General features: G+C 39.6%; 1 long non-coding RNA gene across 1 annotated transcript in view; it reads left to right on the top strand.

The window, feature by feature from the left end:
• Nucleotides 1-16,218, top strand: part of LOC138413661 (uncharacterized) — a 69,999-nt gene that overhangs the window by 2,295 nt on the left and 51,486 nt on the right. Inside the window, exon 3 of the long non-coding RNA XR_011246074.1 lies at nt 56-174. This is a non-coding gene — a long non-coding RNA (uncharacterized lncRNA). The remainder of the gene's footprint in view (nt 1-55; nt 175-16,218) is intronic.

The following is a 16,218-nucleotide window of genomic DNA, read 5'->3' as shown; positions in this document are numbered from 1 at the left end:
CATGCTAAAACTAGAGTAATACAATCAATCAATCAGTCATCTCCTGACTTCTTAGCACAGGAGAGCTCTGCTGGAATGCTGCTAAGCTGCAGATGTACCAGCCAAATTATTCCAGAGGGGAATTACCAGGCCATAAATCCAGACGTCAGGAGGATGCCTGTAGCCTATTTCACGGTAAAAAACCCATGCAACTTGTTTCCATTACCTTCATAAAGAATGTCTCGCTGTGCACTGCTCAAACTTATCGCCGCCGACAGATCTGAACATGTTTGCATCCAAACACGGCCTCAGATCACTGGGGCTTTAAACAAAACATCATGAGAATCTGCTGCAGTCGTTCACCATGTCCTGACAGGTCCTTTAAAATGAATGACCTGTGACTTGACAAACTGTGAGAGCAACAAATAATCATCTCCTGCTCATTCATAATATTCTGGAACTCTGAAGCATGCTGCAGCCTGCAGGTTTTAACCTTCTCTGGATATAACCTTAGTTATCATTAAGTAGTGTGACATTACCTACATTTAAACACCTATCAGCATCACATGCTTGATATTAGATCTAGTGAAGCACAGGATCCTTGTACCTATTTTATTCATGCAATTCTCATGTAAGTACCAGGCAAACAACATATGTACACTCTAGTCTACACGGTAACCACTGGCATCAGATAGTTGGCAGGCACCGCCTTTCATTATTGCTAATTAAGATGTATAAATATGCTGTCTGGCACTTGACATGTCGTTTGCAGTGGCCATTTTTTCCATCAAACTCAAAAAGTGCCAAGGTAGACAAGGTGAGGGCACGAGTGCTGGTAGTGATGCTGCAATGTGTACTCTGTGGGCACACTTCAGCTCAGCTGGCATACATCTGACTAATGCCTCTGGGTGCCAGCAGCCAAACAAGCCCAGGTTTGAGGGGTGAGTGGTGTATATTTGGGCTGAGCTCAGCATAGTCTGCCAATGTCTTTGAGTGTCTGGCTTCATGGTGTCTCATACAGAGCTCCTTGTTGAGCTGCACTCGCTGGTCATCTTACGCATTGATGGCAGCGTACAGTTTAGAGTAGCAGGCACAGCCAGGAGGATATGACATCACTACACGCTGGACTAATAGAAAGTATTAACCTGATCTTATGGCTACTTGGTGTTTTTGTGCTAAGTTAAACATTTCAGAGAATTTGCATTAGTCCTGCCTGCCACCACCTTCACTTTAGTTGGATGTCACTGCATACGTGTCATCTAAATGCAAACAACTAAATTAAAATGATAACATTGGAAATGGAAACCAAAATACATATATAAAAAGGGCTTTGTTTGATAGAGCAGTGCTAAGCCAAAAAGTTGTGCCAAATACAATAACTCAGAGGTAGAAGTATCAGTACCCAAATCTCACTGAAGTTCATACATCTGAACAATTCTATGAAAGGAAAACGGCAGAAATTTGAAAAATATATTAGCAGGAAATGTGCTTTTCAGTTTTGATTTTGTGAAATATCAGTTTCCATTGTCTTAATAAAAAAGGCAAATGTACAGGGGGTTGTTTTGCATTCCTGTCTTTGAGCACGTTGCTTTAATTGCCCAAAATACTATATATATATTTTATTTTATTAGCATTGATGTCCTTTTTCAGGGAGGGTTGTAGAGCCTTCTTCTTTTCAACAAAACATCCTGTTGACATACAGCTTGCAGGGGCAACTATAGATTAGGTTGTTTGTGATTCTAAGAAAACAACATTCATTTAGATGGACCAGGGGTTGAAACCAGTGGTCAAGTGTCAAGACATTTGCTGACCACTTAAAGTTTGTGAGGAAAGGAACGGCCTCAGGTTTGATTTGCTTGTATTGAAGCGATTCTTCCGGAATGAGCGATGCCAGGAACCACCAGAGACTAACAGACCAGAAAGGAAATGTGATGGTTGCTTTGTTTATTTTGATGAAATAAACAAAGCAACATGTCAGGCTGTGAATACTGATTCTGCCAATGAGGTTATGGCTCTTGTCCTTTTGTCTGATTATTGCTTAGTACAGGTGTTCAGTATGTAATTTAGCAGCAGTCTTAACAAAACAGTGTTCTCTCTGGCTTTGCTTTTCCAAGTAATGGCACTCTGTGGGCTTGCTGGTTTCTACCCTACCCTCTTACCCGTAGTGTTCAGTTTGCATTAGCAAAGAGGTGAGAACATTTTTGTTCTGTACCTGAGACAAGATTTTTTATTTGTTATTTTCAAAAATACAAAATATAAAATTCTGTCTAAAAGATTTCTGTGGATTTTGGTTGCATATGCATCCTTTGTGTGATGAGCACATTACTGTAATTGAGGGTCATTGCACAAAGCCTGTTATTCCTCTGCGGTGACTAATTAAAAAAATGAGTAATTAGCCAATTGACCAATTAATAACAATCCTTTAATCTACAAAAAGTGATCAGCAGGAGAGATGTACTGGTGTTTCACTGCTGTGAAAAGAGAAGCTCCATGGGCGTTCTGCACCAGATGAGAATTAAAAGGTCTTTAACTGAATTAATCTGAGATAAATAATGGTTTATGCTATTACAAATTTGCTCATAAAGAGGATTACAATACCTCAAAATACAAAGTAATAAGTTTTAATGAAAGAAATTTAAATATTTCTCTTCCATCTTATTCCCCCTATCTTTTTGTCTTTCTCTATTTTTATGATGTGCAGTATAACCATTTGCTATGTGAACTTAACATTTTCATGGTATATATGATCATATGTGGTCACATATGAGGTGACTGAATGGCAAGATGATACTGTATATCCTTTATATACTCTAAAGTTGCTTTAAACATGAACTATTTTCATACCTTTCACATATGAAGAATAAAGCAAGAAATTGTCAGGAGCAGACATGTAAAGTGTTTTTGTTTATGGCTCATTGACATTGGCATCAGCCCTTATCGACTAAAGCTCTCGGATCTCATTGTCTTAACAAAATGGAAATCTTCGTATGTTTGACCCCTCTTTTTAATCCTGTGATGTTTGCATTCTTTTAGTTTTTTTTCAGCTTTGCTTCTGTCTTGTGTCAGAAACATCATCATTCATCATCACTAGTGCATTTCTTAAAGCAGTTTAAGGTGTAAAGCAAAAAGGAATTGTAATTGTACTATAAATATCATTGGAAAATATTCCAAGATATCTCAGTTATCTATAAACTGGTTTATCTGTACTCCAAATATCCTTCTGCATGTCACAAGCGTACATAGCTTTAGTTAAAAAAGTCCAAAATGAACCATAAGTTATAGAGAAATCCACTTCATAACACTCACTGCATGCCTTCAAATGCACCGTTCACAGTTTGTTTTTCAATTATAAGTTCTCTTCAAATAATTGTGAAACAGTTCTTGAAACAGCTCAGAGCGTGTGACAAATACTGAGCTCTCAGCCATATGGGCGATCATCATCAGGACTTTGCATGTTCTTTTTCCAGCCTCCAGTGTTATGGCATGCCTCCACTGTTTTCAAAGTGTCATGTGGCTGCATGAAGGCCTATCAAGCCTTGGCTGGGGAGAAGCTTGCTAGTCTCTACGGACTTCTATGTAGGGGGGTAACATGCTTGCAATTTGCAAGTGAGATGAGATGTCAAGGTTTTGGAGACATGCAGGTGGCTCAATTTGTCTTCCCTATGATACAGCTGAGGCACAGAGTACTGGCAAAGAGTTGGTAAAGCTCTAAAAGTCTTTGTGAGTTCAGCGAGTGCTGCAATTAATTATTTCGCCCAAGAGAGGTGAAGTTGATGTCTTTATCCCTTGAATGTAATTGCTGGCTGTCTGTTACTCTGTTACACACCAGCAGAGAGGAAGATGGTGAGACACTTTTGATAAAACTTGGATCAGGCATTTATTCAACAGTGAGGCAAGTTTATTTGTGTAGCACATTTCAACAGGAAGGCAGCTCTAAGTGCTTTACAGTAAATCTAAACAGCATAAAGAGGGAGGGTAAAAGCAAGAATATCAACACTTTGATTGAAATTGAAAATAGAAAAGAGGATATATATACGAACTAAAGTTACAATTGCTGTGTAACAAATTAATTATTTAATAAAAATAAAAAAAAGAGAATATGTTTGGAGCATTAAACCTGAATACTGTTTCTTCATGTTTGGTTGTGACTCTGGGGACAGAAAGCAGACGTGTCCAGTATGATCTTAAAGGGTGTTTCATAACATAGCATCAGAAATGTATTTTGGCCCTATATCATTCAGTGCTGTGTAAACCAACGTCAGCGCTTTGAAATAAATTATTTGACGGACAGGAGGCCAGTGTAAATATATGATCCACTTTCTTGGTCTTAGGGACGACTCAAGCAGCAACGTTCTGAGTCAGCTCCAACTGTCTTATCTTTTTTTTTTTAGAGAAAACTGTAAACACAACATTACATTATTCAAGTCAGTGGAAGATAACCGCACAATATTTTTCCAAGCCCTTCTAATTGTCTGAATGCGCCTAAACTACACAAAAGAATTCTGGCTTGGCATTGTGGTTTTAATTTTACAGATTGCAGCTGACTACTTCTAATAATTTAAAACACAGGGGGAGTGATTTCTACTGTTAAAAGTGATACATCCACTTGAGTCTGTGGGAAGATGAGGAAATTAGACACTGAAGCAATAATCTATGACAGTTTTGTATAAATAAATGTCTTGTTAGCTCTCGGAGAGAACTACTAAAAATCATGAATCCGCCTTGAGCCACAGATTGGGACTCTGCAGGGCACAAAGGGAGAGATGTAATTTTACTTCAGAGAAAAAGTTGCACCAGCAGTTAGTTTAGAATAAACAGAAATAACTGGATTATAATGCATTAGTGCTGACACAATTACTCAGCTAATTACCAGGCATGACAGCAGTATTGTCTTCACCTTGTGAGTCTGTTGTATCATCATGGTAAAATTCATAGAGACGCCTTCTGTAGTGGGAACTTCCACAGAGGCTGTTTTTAGGCAAGTGTTTATGTGTCTGTCAACTCCATTTTATGCAGTTACTAAACTTAACAGTTGGGTTGAGATCAAGCAGAGATGTGGTCCAAGAATGGACACTGGAGGACGGAGAGTCCAAAGTAGGGTAGGTGCTATTTCATGTCACGAATGACTGTATCCAAGTTTAATTCTGATTTCAGACATGAGATAAAACTACAGACCTTGTTGCAGTGAGATCACACCAACCACTACTACAGTATATTGATGGGTTTACAGCTTTTGTGACGGCATTGTAAGTCAGTCTCTTGTTGATTAATCGATCCACAGAAGAATAATCAGTTATTACTCTGATAATTGAATAATCACCATTAAAAGTAATGTTTTAACTAGAAATATTCCGTGGTTACAGCTTCTCAGATGTGACGGTTTTTGCAAATATCTTTGGGTTCTAACTTTTGTTTGGACAACAAATTATTATTTTAATAGGATAAAAAAATGTTTCACAATTTTCTCACATGTAATATACTAAAATAATTAAATTATCAATTGCTAATTAATGTGTAATGAAACTAATTATTAATCTCACCTTAGCATGACCCCTATGTACAATGTCAGATGCTGCAGCAGACATCTGAGATTTATTTTGGAAGTGAAAACAGTCATGGTTGTTTAAAATATGCTTTGTTTGCAATATTTTAACAACTTGTATTCTGAAAATGTCTTCTTTTGTTTGGACTGTATTCGACACCAGTGGTCTGAGGACGTGGAGATGGGTGTTTTAAGGAGACAGCCAGTCACAGAGAAGTTGTTAGGCTAGGTGCTGGTTCGTCTGGGGGTACGAGTTTGGAACATGCAGCCCCCTCTCCCCGGGCGGTGAACCAGAACCAAGTGGAGTGAGGCTGGCGGGCCACAAGAGCGCCATTGTTCTTCACATTAATCAAACTGAGGAAGGGCAGGTAGCATTTCCCTGGCCCACCCCACACGCACACCCTGCCAACCTCCATGAATGGACTGCTTTTTTAGCTGGCAGCGATTGGCCATCGGAGCTCTGAGAGGATGTGTGTCTGTTTAATTAGTGTGATGAGCTCAGCGGAGTTTATGTGCAGTGTCGGACACCAGGTATTAACCCCTCGAGTTTGACCCTGTGAGGGGGGTGGCCGACCTCAATCTTGACATCTCTTTCTTTCCACTGTTCTCGCTTTCCTTCTTTTCATTAGAAAAAGACAGATTAGACAGGGGACAGCCGACTGGAAGAGGGGGAGACGGATCTCAGCCTCAGCCTTGGTTTTTCACCAGTCCCCTCTTTGTAGGCTTCGTCCTCAGAAGAAGAGAATAATTACTGCTATGATACCTCTAATGATGCTGTCATTAGGATGCTGAGTTATGGTCTGCTGCAATGCTCCTGGCCTCCCAGAATTTTAAAAGCTTTTCACTTTAATGCTTTTAAATGAATAGAAACTGACACGTGTTTGTCTGATTTCTTTGATGGGTTGAAGGAAGCAGCATAAACTTTTGACAATGTGATTTAAATCATCTCAGAGATATCAAAATGAACCCTCAAGACAAAAGGAGTTATCTAGACACATTGAAAACCATAATTAGAGCTGTGGTCTCCTTCACTCTGTACCATAAACAGCCATATAAATGACACATAGATCATTCACCGGCAGCTGCCTTCCATACGCGCTGGATGAGAGCGTGCAATGTGTTAACATCACCCAGGGGCACTGTTTTCTAATTCATTTAACCACAGCAGTGTTTTCCTAACAGCTTCAGCTGGCAATTAAAAACCATGAAAAGATACAAAAACATTCTTACCATGCCAGGCGCACTTTCCACAAAGGTAAAACAACCACTTCAGGCACAATCAAAGCTTAGGATATCCTTTATCGGATTATGCACTTTAGTAGTTCAGTGGAACAAACATTAGCACTTGAGGGGCATCTACTTTAGGATTATAATACCTCCCTTGCTCACAGATGTTTAGTTTTTGCAAGGACAATTAATTAAGTTTTCTGTCTTTCTAATATTCTGGTTAATGGTCCAGAGAAAGTGTCATGGTTCACGCAGGAGCACACATCCCAAAGTTAAAGGGCACTCAGAGGGCACTTCCACTGATGAGTTATGGTAATGATTCAGGAAACTAGTTTGGATTAATTCCATAAATGGCTTTTTCGTTAACTTTGTTAAACCATCTGGCAATCATTTAAAAGTTTTTAGCTCGTGTGGCCCAGTCCAGCCAGGGGTTTTTATAGGATTACAGCATAAGGACATCCTGCAGAGCACATTGTGCAAGCAAGTGCAATACATACCAGAAGGAGAAGTGAGGGAAGATTGTAGGAAAATTCTTTACGTTTTGAGTGAAATGAAGTTAGCTTGAAATGATTAAATGTTTTCCGTTGATAAACACTGACAAGAACAAGAAAAAACTGAATCCCAGTTTTCTATCAAAGAGTGATTCAGGCTCGGGGTTGTGTTTATTAATATCACTCTTGCTACGATGGGAGTGAGGAACAAAGAAGTGGAGTCACAGCATGTCAGCTCTCTAAAAGGCAGTGTTTGCTGCACCCCCTCTGAAAACAGTATTAATTGGATTTAGATATTTGCAAAATGATCTATTTAATGGGATTACCACTCGTATAATGATCTTATTTATGAGGGAAGCAATCCAAGCTTTGGGGCGGGCTGATAATGCATTTCCAGCTCTTTGGCAGTTAATGTTGTGTTACAAGGAAAGATAAAGTTGGAGTCCCATTGTAAATGAATAGGTAAGTTAGCCCGCTGAAATGGAGCTGGTTATGGTGGCAGGTCAGACGGGCTTGAGTGGACGCGCTTGCATTCCAGAGGCCTGTCTGGACGGTCGGCTCAGACCCGCTGAACTCCTCACAAGTTCAAGGCAGACGTAAAGAGGGAAGGAGAAGGGAATGTAGAGAGAGATAGAGCCCCCCCCACTACCACCTCAACAGCATAATGGTCCTTTCTTACATCTTTATCCACCTCAATATCTCGCTGAAGCTTTTACAGACCCACTTAAATGCCTGGAGGTAATGTCCTCTCCTCTCCACAATCTCATCAACAACACTATTGATATCAGAAAACTTAAAGAAATGCTATGTATACATGTATATACATACGTGTCTGGTAAAATAACACAAAGAGAATATTTATTGGAGCTCTTTAAATTGCAGTTTCGTGTTTGCCAAGACATTTAAGCTGTTTAGATGTTTTCCCTCATGGAGGTTTTAGCTTCTTTTTGTATCTTTAGTCTGTTGAGCCACTAATGCAGAAAAAAAAGTATATATGTAAATGCACTCCTTTCGTGCAGAGCGCACAGACTTTAAAACATTACCATTTCAATAAAACATTTGATTTATATGTGTTTAAAAAAATAGGTTATAATCTCTTACTTTAAAAGGATGTATTCTCAAATGAGATTATGCTAATAGACTGTAATTTGCATAAAACGGGTGGAAATATTAAACAAGATTAAAAATTCTGAAAATTTAAGAGTTTTATTCATGCTGTTAGTCAACAAATATATTCATTCTCCTGGAGAATATTAGAGCCTAAATGTGACATTGTAGAGAGAAAAAAAGCACAAACTGTGTTGCAGTGTGATCACTGACTTACTTGTTTATGACTAAATAAACAGTATATACAGTATACTGCACTATATATTAACATGAAGTATTATTATATTAGTCCTGTGTGTGCTGCTCAGCCCTCTGTGGTTTTGGGCTCTTTTAAGAATTAGTCTCAGGTGAGGGCACAATGAGGCACAATGTGAAGCCTGTGACAAAGAGTGCCCTCACAAGCCTCTATTCAGGACATTAATCTGCAAACAAGTGTTTTTTTGTGTCTCTGGGTCTAATTTTCATCGCCATCGTTTTAGTACATAGATTGAAAGCGATTCAGGTTGTGCTCTCAAGTTCCACACACGCATGGCCCCCAGCTTCTACCCCATCCCCTCCTCAACCTGAAGCTCCTTCAGTGGCTCAGCTGACTGTGAATGTAGATGAAAACATCCTCTGCTCTAACACAGTAAATACATAAATGACCAAGCAATGCATGAGCCATATTGTTAAATAGTCAAGTGTAAAATATATGCTTTTGTATAGTTATGCACAAAATATATGACTCTATTACAGTTAAAACATTAAACTAATAAAGGAAAAACTGCACTCAATAGAGTGCATATACCTCCGCCAAGGCCCAACAGTTCCCTAAGGAAACCAAATTTAAATTCATTAGATCCAGATTTTTATTTGGATCTGCACCAAATTACACAACTCATAAATATCAGTCCTCTAAACATGTCAGGTTTTTTTCATCAACATCCATGATTAATTCTCTGAGTAAGAAAATGTTAAAAAAAATAAAGCCCTATTTTTCTTAAAGAAAGTGAAAATCTGCACCAAAATGTATTGACCCATAGTGTTTTACCAAAATGGAAGTTTTTTTCATTGAGTACATTTTTAGGATACAAACCAATCTGTCTCTCACATATGCTTAAATAATACGAACTAATCCTCTAATTTAAAAAAAAGAATGTTTCTGTAATCAAATTTTATTTTTAAGTAGGCTTATTAGTACACACAGGGCCATTGTCGGTACTGTACCTGTGAAAACTGATTTCCTTTCCTTTGAAACAATCCAATCTAGTAAATTAAAAAGGAGAGCGAGACTGTCCGTTAATTCACATAAAATCCATCCACTAAGAAGCTATTAATTGGTCGTATAAAATATTTAGCATTCCTCTGAGCCCATTTTAATGACATATTGAAAATAAATAGTTTGCCATTTTGGAATGAAAGGACTTTGGCTTGGGTGTCTTGTTAATATTAGCACAGTATATTGTGATAGGGACATTATATTAACAGGAGAGATAAACAGCAGCATGAGATTTTTTAGAATTTTTACACAGGAACCATGGACCATTAATTATCACAAGAAGGATCAAATATATTTACATGTAACAGTGTTGATACATTCGCATTTTGAGCGGTTTAATATTTCCTCTCCTTCTTGTGTGTTCTGTTTGCGTTTGTGGAAAAATGGAGCCATAAACACTTGATAACCTTAACTGACTCCTGTGAGCCCACCCCTGCAGTGAATCCAACGTGGAGCAGCACTGCAGCCCGTATTTGTTAAGTACCACACACTGCCCCTTGTGGTGTGCTACAGACTGAGATTGAGATTGTGACTTGGCAGCAAGATCCTCTCTTTGCCCTGAGGCTTACACATTTGTACACTCATTTATTTATTGGTTTATTTGAATAGCTTTGCTATTGTGAACTTTGGATAGGTTTTTATTTTCATTTTGTCTCGCTACAGTTCCGTCCAGAGTGATATTTCTTACATCTGGCAACGGCACTTTCTGTGACAGCTCCCCTGCTTTATGGTTTAGAGTTAAAATTATCTTCATGTTATGCAAAAGTATCCTTCTCATAATAGCTGGGTCAGAGAACCATGTATTAAATTAGTGTGAAAACCTGACATCCCTGTTATACCTCATTGTAAAATTGTGAGGCTTTAATTGACTGCAGATGTCTCTGTGTCCTTTCTTCTTTATAAAGGAGTTATTACTTTGTAAATAATTGCTCAACGGGTTACTATTAATGTATATGTGAACCCTGCCTATTTGACCTGTACTCAATTTCTTTAATTGAAGCAAATATATTAGACATGTTTGCTATATTATGTGCGTTTTGAAGTTCCAATTTTGTTGATATAGATTTATGAAGTGTTGGCAACTGAGGTCACTGGCCTATTAGAGATTTATGAAATGCCCATGAGGCACCATTTTTTAAGCTCAATAACTCATCCCAGCCACTTTTATTATGGTAAAAAGTGCCATAAGCTTGATCAAACACATGTTGTGGTTCCGAGTCAAAGTTGATATGCAGTTTTTCTATTTAAGATGATTCCAGGTCATCTGCTCGGAAGCTATCACTGCATTTGTCACTGCATGGAATTAATTTTTGGTTTGACTCATCTAATCACACAGCTTTAGCGTTATGCACAATCCTTTGTGCTTACTCTGCTGGTAGCCGTCTGAGAAGTCCCTAATGATATAGTTGCTATAAAGCTCATAGCCCCTAAAGTCTTTTTTATTTCAAATATGGCTGCATGAGAACTGAAACATTGTAAAGTGGAGCTTTGTTCAAACATCCTGTTGGCAGTTTTCCTGAAGCCCTCTGAATGGTGACATCAAAATGCAGAGAAACTGCAAAATGGTGCTGTTTAAGTGTAAATGTGAGTAAAGCATGTGTCTCAACAAGGCTGAGGTTATAATCTCAGGGTGACGGGGGTTGTGGATGTGAGGTGTAAAGGATGTGGATCAGTTTTTATCACTCACACAGGCTTATAATGTAGGTTTCTTTCAAATGGGAGGGGTGGGCGTAAGTGTTGTGTTCTGGCGGGCAGAGACAGTTAATGTCCCAGATCTACAGTATGAATAAAGTCATATTGTGAAGTGTGTGGGCTGATATGCTTGGCAGTCAACCCTGACAAGTAGATTAGCTCTTACTGGGCCACCTCTGAATGGCGTGCACACGACTCAAGCGTTTCCAGTCACAACGCTACATATCAAACATCTAACGCCCAGCAACACAGATGAAAGCCCATCAAAACATGAAAAAAACCCTCCTGTATGTTACATGGCTTCTCCACAGCTGCAATGGTTAACAGGAGTCAAAAATTGGCATGTCTAAAAAGTGGGATAATGATTATAAATGTGACAGGCTGAAAACTAATTACAATTGTCTCACTGTGTTTTCCAATAATGCCTCTAACATTTCTATAAAACTCATTTAAATCTTCCACAAGTCCAAAATTCAGTCTTGCTCTAAAGCCATTTGGCACATTTTTCTTCAGTTTACATTTAGAGAGGATTAGTTGAAGAGCTGAAAATAATCATGCCAGATGTCTGCTACAGCGAGAAAAACCGCCTCCCCGGTGGGCATTTGATTTTATTGAGTTTTTTTTTTTTTTTATCAATCTTAAGTGAATACACTCCAGGATCTTCATAATACAAGACCTCACGTTGCGAAGTCGTGTACACAAACTGAATATCATGTCACATTTTATAATAACAGTTGAAAACAAACACACCCTTTGCTCCTGTGGATGTATGAGGAGGAGTTCAAACAGTCAGCAATAGTCTGTTTATAGCCAAGTTAAACAGAACACATAGCTTAACTGGGCAGACTGGTGGAACAAACAGCGTTATAAATAAGCCAAATTCAATGACAGGTTCAAACACTAAACCACATCTGAACACTTTATAAAAGCCATCGAGAATGTCATTGTCTTTAAAACGTGTCTGAAAATCAGCTGTCCGTCACATTGACTCGCTTAAGTGTCTGAGATGATGAGCAAATAGTTTCCCCTCATTTTGGTGTCATGTGGAATAGATAATAGATCAAATTATTAATAAAAAAGTAGATAAATAGATGCAACTGCAGTTATTGTTTTCCGAGGCCTGTCCCACATATTTCATAGTCTTCCTGTGAGAATGGGGCAGTGTTTGTTGGATTTGTCTCTTAGCTTTAATGAGCTCCACTGGAATGCAGTGTCTCCCACATGTCTTGCAGAGGACTGGGCCATCTTATTGTTGCCACATGTTGGGCTCCTAGTGACTCTTCCAGGCCTGTGTGGTCAGCCAGTTCAAAGAGCCCAGGCTCATTTGTTATACAACTTTATGTAACAGCAAGCCGATGCTGCAGCGTGTCTGAAGAGGCAAACAAAGGAATGCCGCCATTCTTTCTTTGTCCTAACTGGCTCTGCCCGGAGAGACTTTCAGATCATCTGTTTCTCTAATTAGCATGTTTGCTGGACAGTATGGGTTATTGTGTTTCATCATGGCGCAGAAATCCTTTATTTGAGTCCGTTCAGCGTTTGAACTCTTGACAGTAATATTTGTTGGATGGTTATGGTGAGCGGCAGTAGTTGATCACTGTCATTGGCAGAGTGGTGCGCCGTGCCACATATGGCAACAATCTGACATGGTAATCCAGTCTTGAGGTTATGAGTGACTAGGTGTGGTTTCCCTGAATCAGACCGACTCTGTCAATCCCTCTGTTGGTCGTCTCCCTGCAGGAGTCAGCCCCTGCTGGTGGTTGACAGGACATCTCAGCACCAGCCCAAAGTCAGGCCTCACTAAACCCCCCTCGTGTAGGTTTTATATACCTGAAAGTAACATTTTCACTCATGAAGAGGAAGAGAAGAAACATGGAGGAAGGCTCAGCAACATGTCAATTCATCTTCCTGCTGTTCTACTGCTCCAAACTGGCTACCCACTACTTTGTTTTAAACTGCCTGCACTTACACCATAATCAAACTCATGTTCATTTGTTAAAGTGGACCAAATTACAAAGGGTCTTGACCACTCTTTACCACACACTAACTGCAAATAACCTGTTTTTTCTTTTTCACACATCAATTCCCCCAGGATGTTTTCAGCTTCACTAGACTGACAAGTCTTCAGGGACCAGGTCCACTGCATGTGCTGGCTAGTAGGCCATTTGCAATAATCTCCTTTTTACCGTTTAGAGGCTAATTATGTAACATTACACCTGCCTCCCTGAGCCTTGGCTCTGGCATAGTGCAGAATGAGTTGCTTTTCCCCCACTACTCATAGGGGTGGTTAGAGTTTCTTAATGAGATTAGCCCAAAGCTCAAATCTGCTTTGTGTCCCCTTGCTATATGGCGAGATACTGGATCAGCGGAATCAAAGCTAAGAGGGGGAGTCATTGGAAGATGCAGGCAGCCGACCTCGTTTCTGTTTCCCCACCAACCCCCCTGCGTGTGACTTGGACAGGATTCGTCGCTATCACACATGACATTGTGTGTGAGCTTTGCATAAGAAATATCTTTGTCTCACTGCAATGTTTGCTTGCTTCACTGTTTCCGTGCTTTTCCTTTATCTTGCTGTCCACTTTATATTTGCTTTTGGATCAAACTTCTCAATAGTCATTTTCAGAATTTTGGACAGATGGGTTAAATATTGAACAAAATAAAAGAAGAGCTTTAGCACCAGTCTGGCATATAAACTTGTCTAGCTGCGGTTGTTGTACTACTGTCTTTTCTACTTAATTAACTCAAAATATCTTGTATTTTACCACAACTTCTAAGGCCAGACCTAAACTGTTATGTCAGTCACACCACAATGTGCAAGACAGAGCTATATAAAGACACAACTACACCACCCACTACAGCCCATCTACAATGGGAGCCTTTCTTCCTCTAATTTATTGGGACCCTAATGTACTTGTGACTTTCAACCCAGACAAAAGATGAAAAGCCAACAAAGGAATCCTGACAGAATAGCACGCGCACACACTCACTGTATACACACACTTTAACAGTGATGTAAACAACTTCAGCTGAGAATTCCCAGAGTGAAAGCAAATTCTCAGTGAACGCCGCAAGATAAAACATGTAAATATTTTGCCCACTTGCTCAGAATATGATGTTGATTAAGAGAGTAAAGGTTAAGGTTAGGGAAGGGGCAAGGATTAGTAGTATGGACAGCGTCTAGGGTTACCATAACAGCCTGGCTGCTGGGACTAGTAATAACAACAGAAGTAATAATAATCACAGACTAATTGATTGAACCCTGAGGCTTCTTTTCCAGAGTCATATTTGAAAAGCTTAATGCCTCCACTATAGCAGCTGCAGTAATGCATCAGTTGCTAGTATATATATTTTTTTACAATTCTTGACTTTCTCTACTTTACCCTTTTTATTTACTTATCTATCATTTTGATACTGAGCATTGTGGCCTCTCTGTATGAGATCCTATCATTGCATTGTAGTTTGTTGAATTTACAAAGAAGCCGAGAAGCCCTGAAGCTATATACTGCTACGGAGAGCTATTTGCTCTGCGTCAGCGGAGTATCCTGTCATGGAGAGAAAATCCCGTTTGAAGTATGGCCCCCGTCTTTCACACTGACGATAATGCTCCTGGCTTTATCATGTCCTCCGTGCAAAGCCCATGTCTTCTCTTTTGTCCGGCTCCCTCTCCCCCACTCCTGCACACCCCCTGGCTTTCCTCTTTTGTGTCACTCTCTGTCACATTGCTACCCGTTTACTGCGAGGAGAAGCGGTCCAAACCTTATCCCCCGAAGGCATGCTGGGAAGTGTAGTCAAAGTCGGGGGCAGTTGATTCCGTTTTTAAGGACTTTGCTGATGTCAGCGAGTTGAAACTGATCAGTCGTCTAACTGCAAGTGACAAACAGTGTTAAACTTCTATTATTTTTCATAAACATAAAGGGTCGTCATTGGCTGAAAACACACTATTGCAGATGGTGAATATAAATGCGTCTTTTGATTTTATTTGTAAGGTTTGGAGGTTGAATATACTCTAAAGTAAATACTTAGCATTTTAAATTAGATACATTATTAGTATTCATTCTGCTCTTGCTGTTCCTAAATCCACAGCTCAAATGCAAATGCACTGCAGTCTTTTCCATCCATGGCTTTGTTGGCCTCTCAGAAACCTTAAGCTGCTATCTTAAATAGAGGCCTCTCATGGCATATGCATGTGCAGTATCTTATCTGGTGATCACAATCATTCCCTAGGACATCAAATATTTAAACAGGCCATACAAATAAGAGACAGGAGGGGGGCCATAGAAACAAGCCTTTTTGTGGGAGCTGTGCAAAAACAATAAATGTGTTACCAGCCCTAAATATTTTCATATTCAATGACTCTATGATCCATATGATCCCGACATAAAGAGGGTCTGTGAACCCTCTCTCTTAAACTGTAGCAGGCATATATTACCAGGCTTAGAGCTTGGCAAGCTCCGTATCCCAAAATAGATTTCAACAATACTCTATGAGGATGCATTAAATAAATCTCTGCTCGGCTAATCCGTGGAACAGTTCACATTTTCGAGAGAGACACTCCGGTAGGACAAAAGCGCCGCTCTGCTCGCCGCGCCTTCATCTGGGGACAGACACGCATAAAGAGAGATATTTAGACAGAGGGGAGGGGACTCGGAGGGGGGGGATGCTCCACTAATGTGACAGAGAACCCCCCCCAAAAAAAAATCATCTTTGTGCTCTTGCACTGCGAAGCAGATTCTGTATCACTCTGTATTTTTTTCACTTTTTTCTTGAGCAAGTGCAATAACTTAATCTTAAAGGCAAAATGTGGACACGAGGGCCATTTTGAAACATGTTCTAGATAAATGTTAATCACATTAGCATTTCCCAGACTTCCGTAAATCTCCATAAATAGCATGCTGAGGTTGATCCCTCTTTTTTGCCCATTGAGG

Source organism: Paralichthys olivaceus, chromosome 14, assembly GCF_024713975.1.
Source record: "Paralichthys olivaceus isolate ysfri-2021 chromosome 14, ASM2471397v2, whole genome shotgun sequence".
Classification (NCBI taxonomy): Eukaryota; Metazoa; Chordata; class Actinopteri; order Pleuronectiformes; family Paralichthyidae; genus Paralichthys; species Paralichthys olivaceus.
Note: the sequence above shows the minus strand (reverse complement) of the source record. Positions and strands in the feature narration are given on the sequence as shown.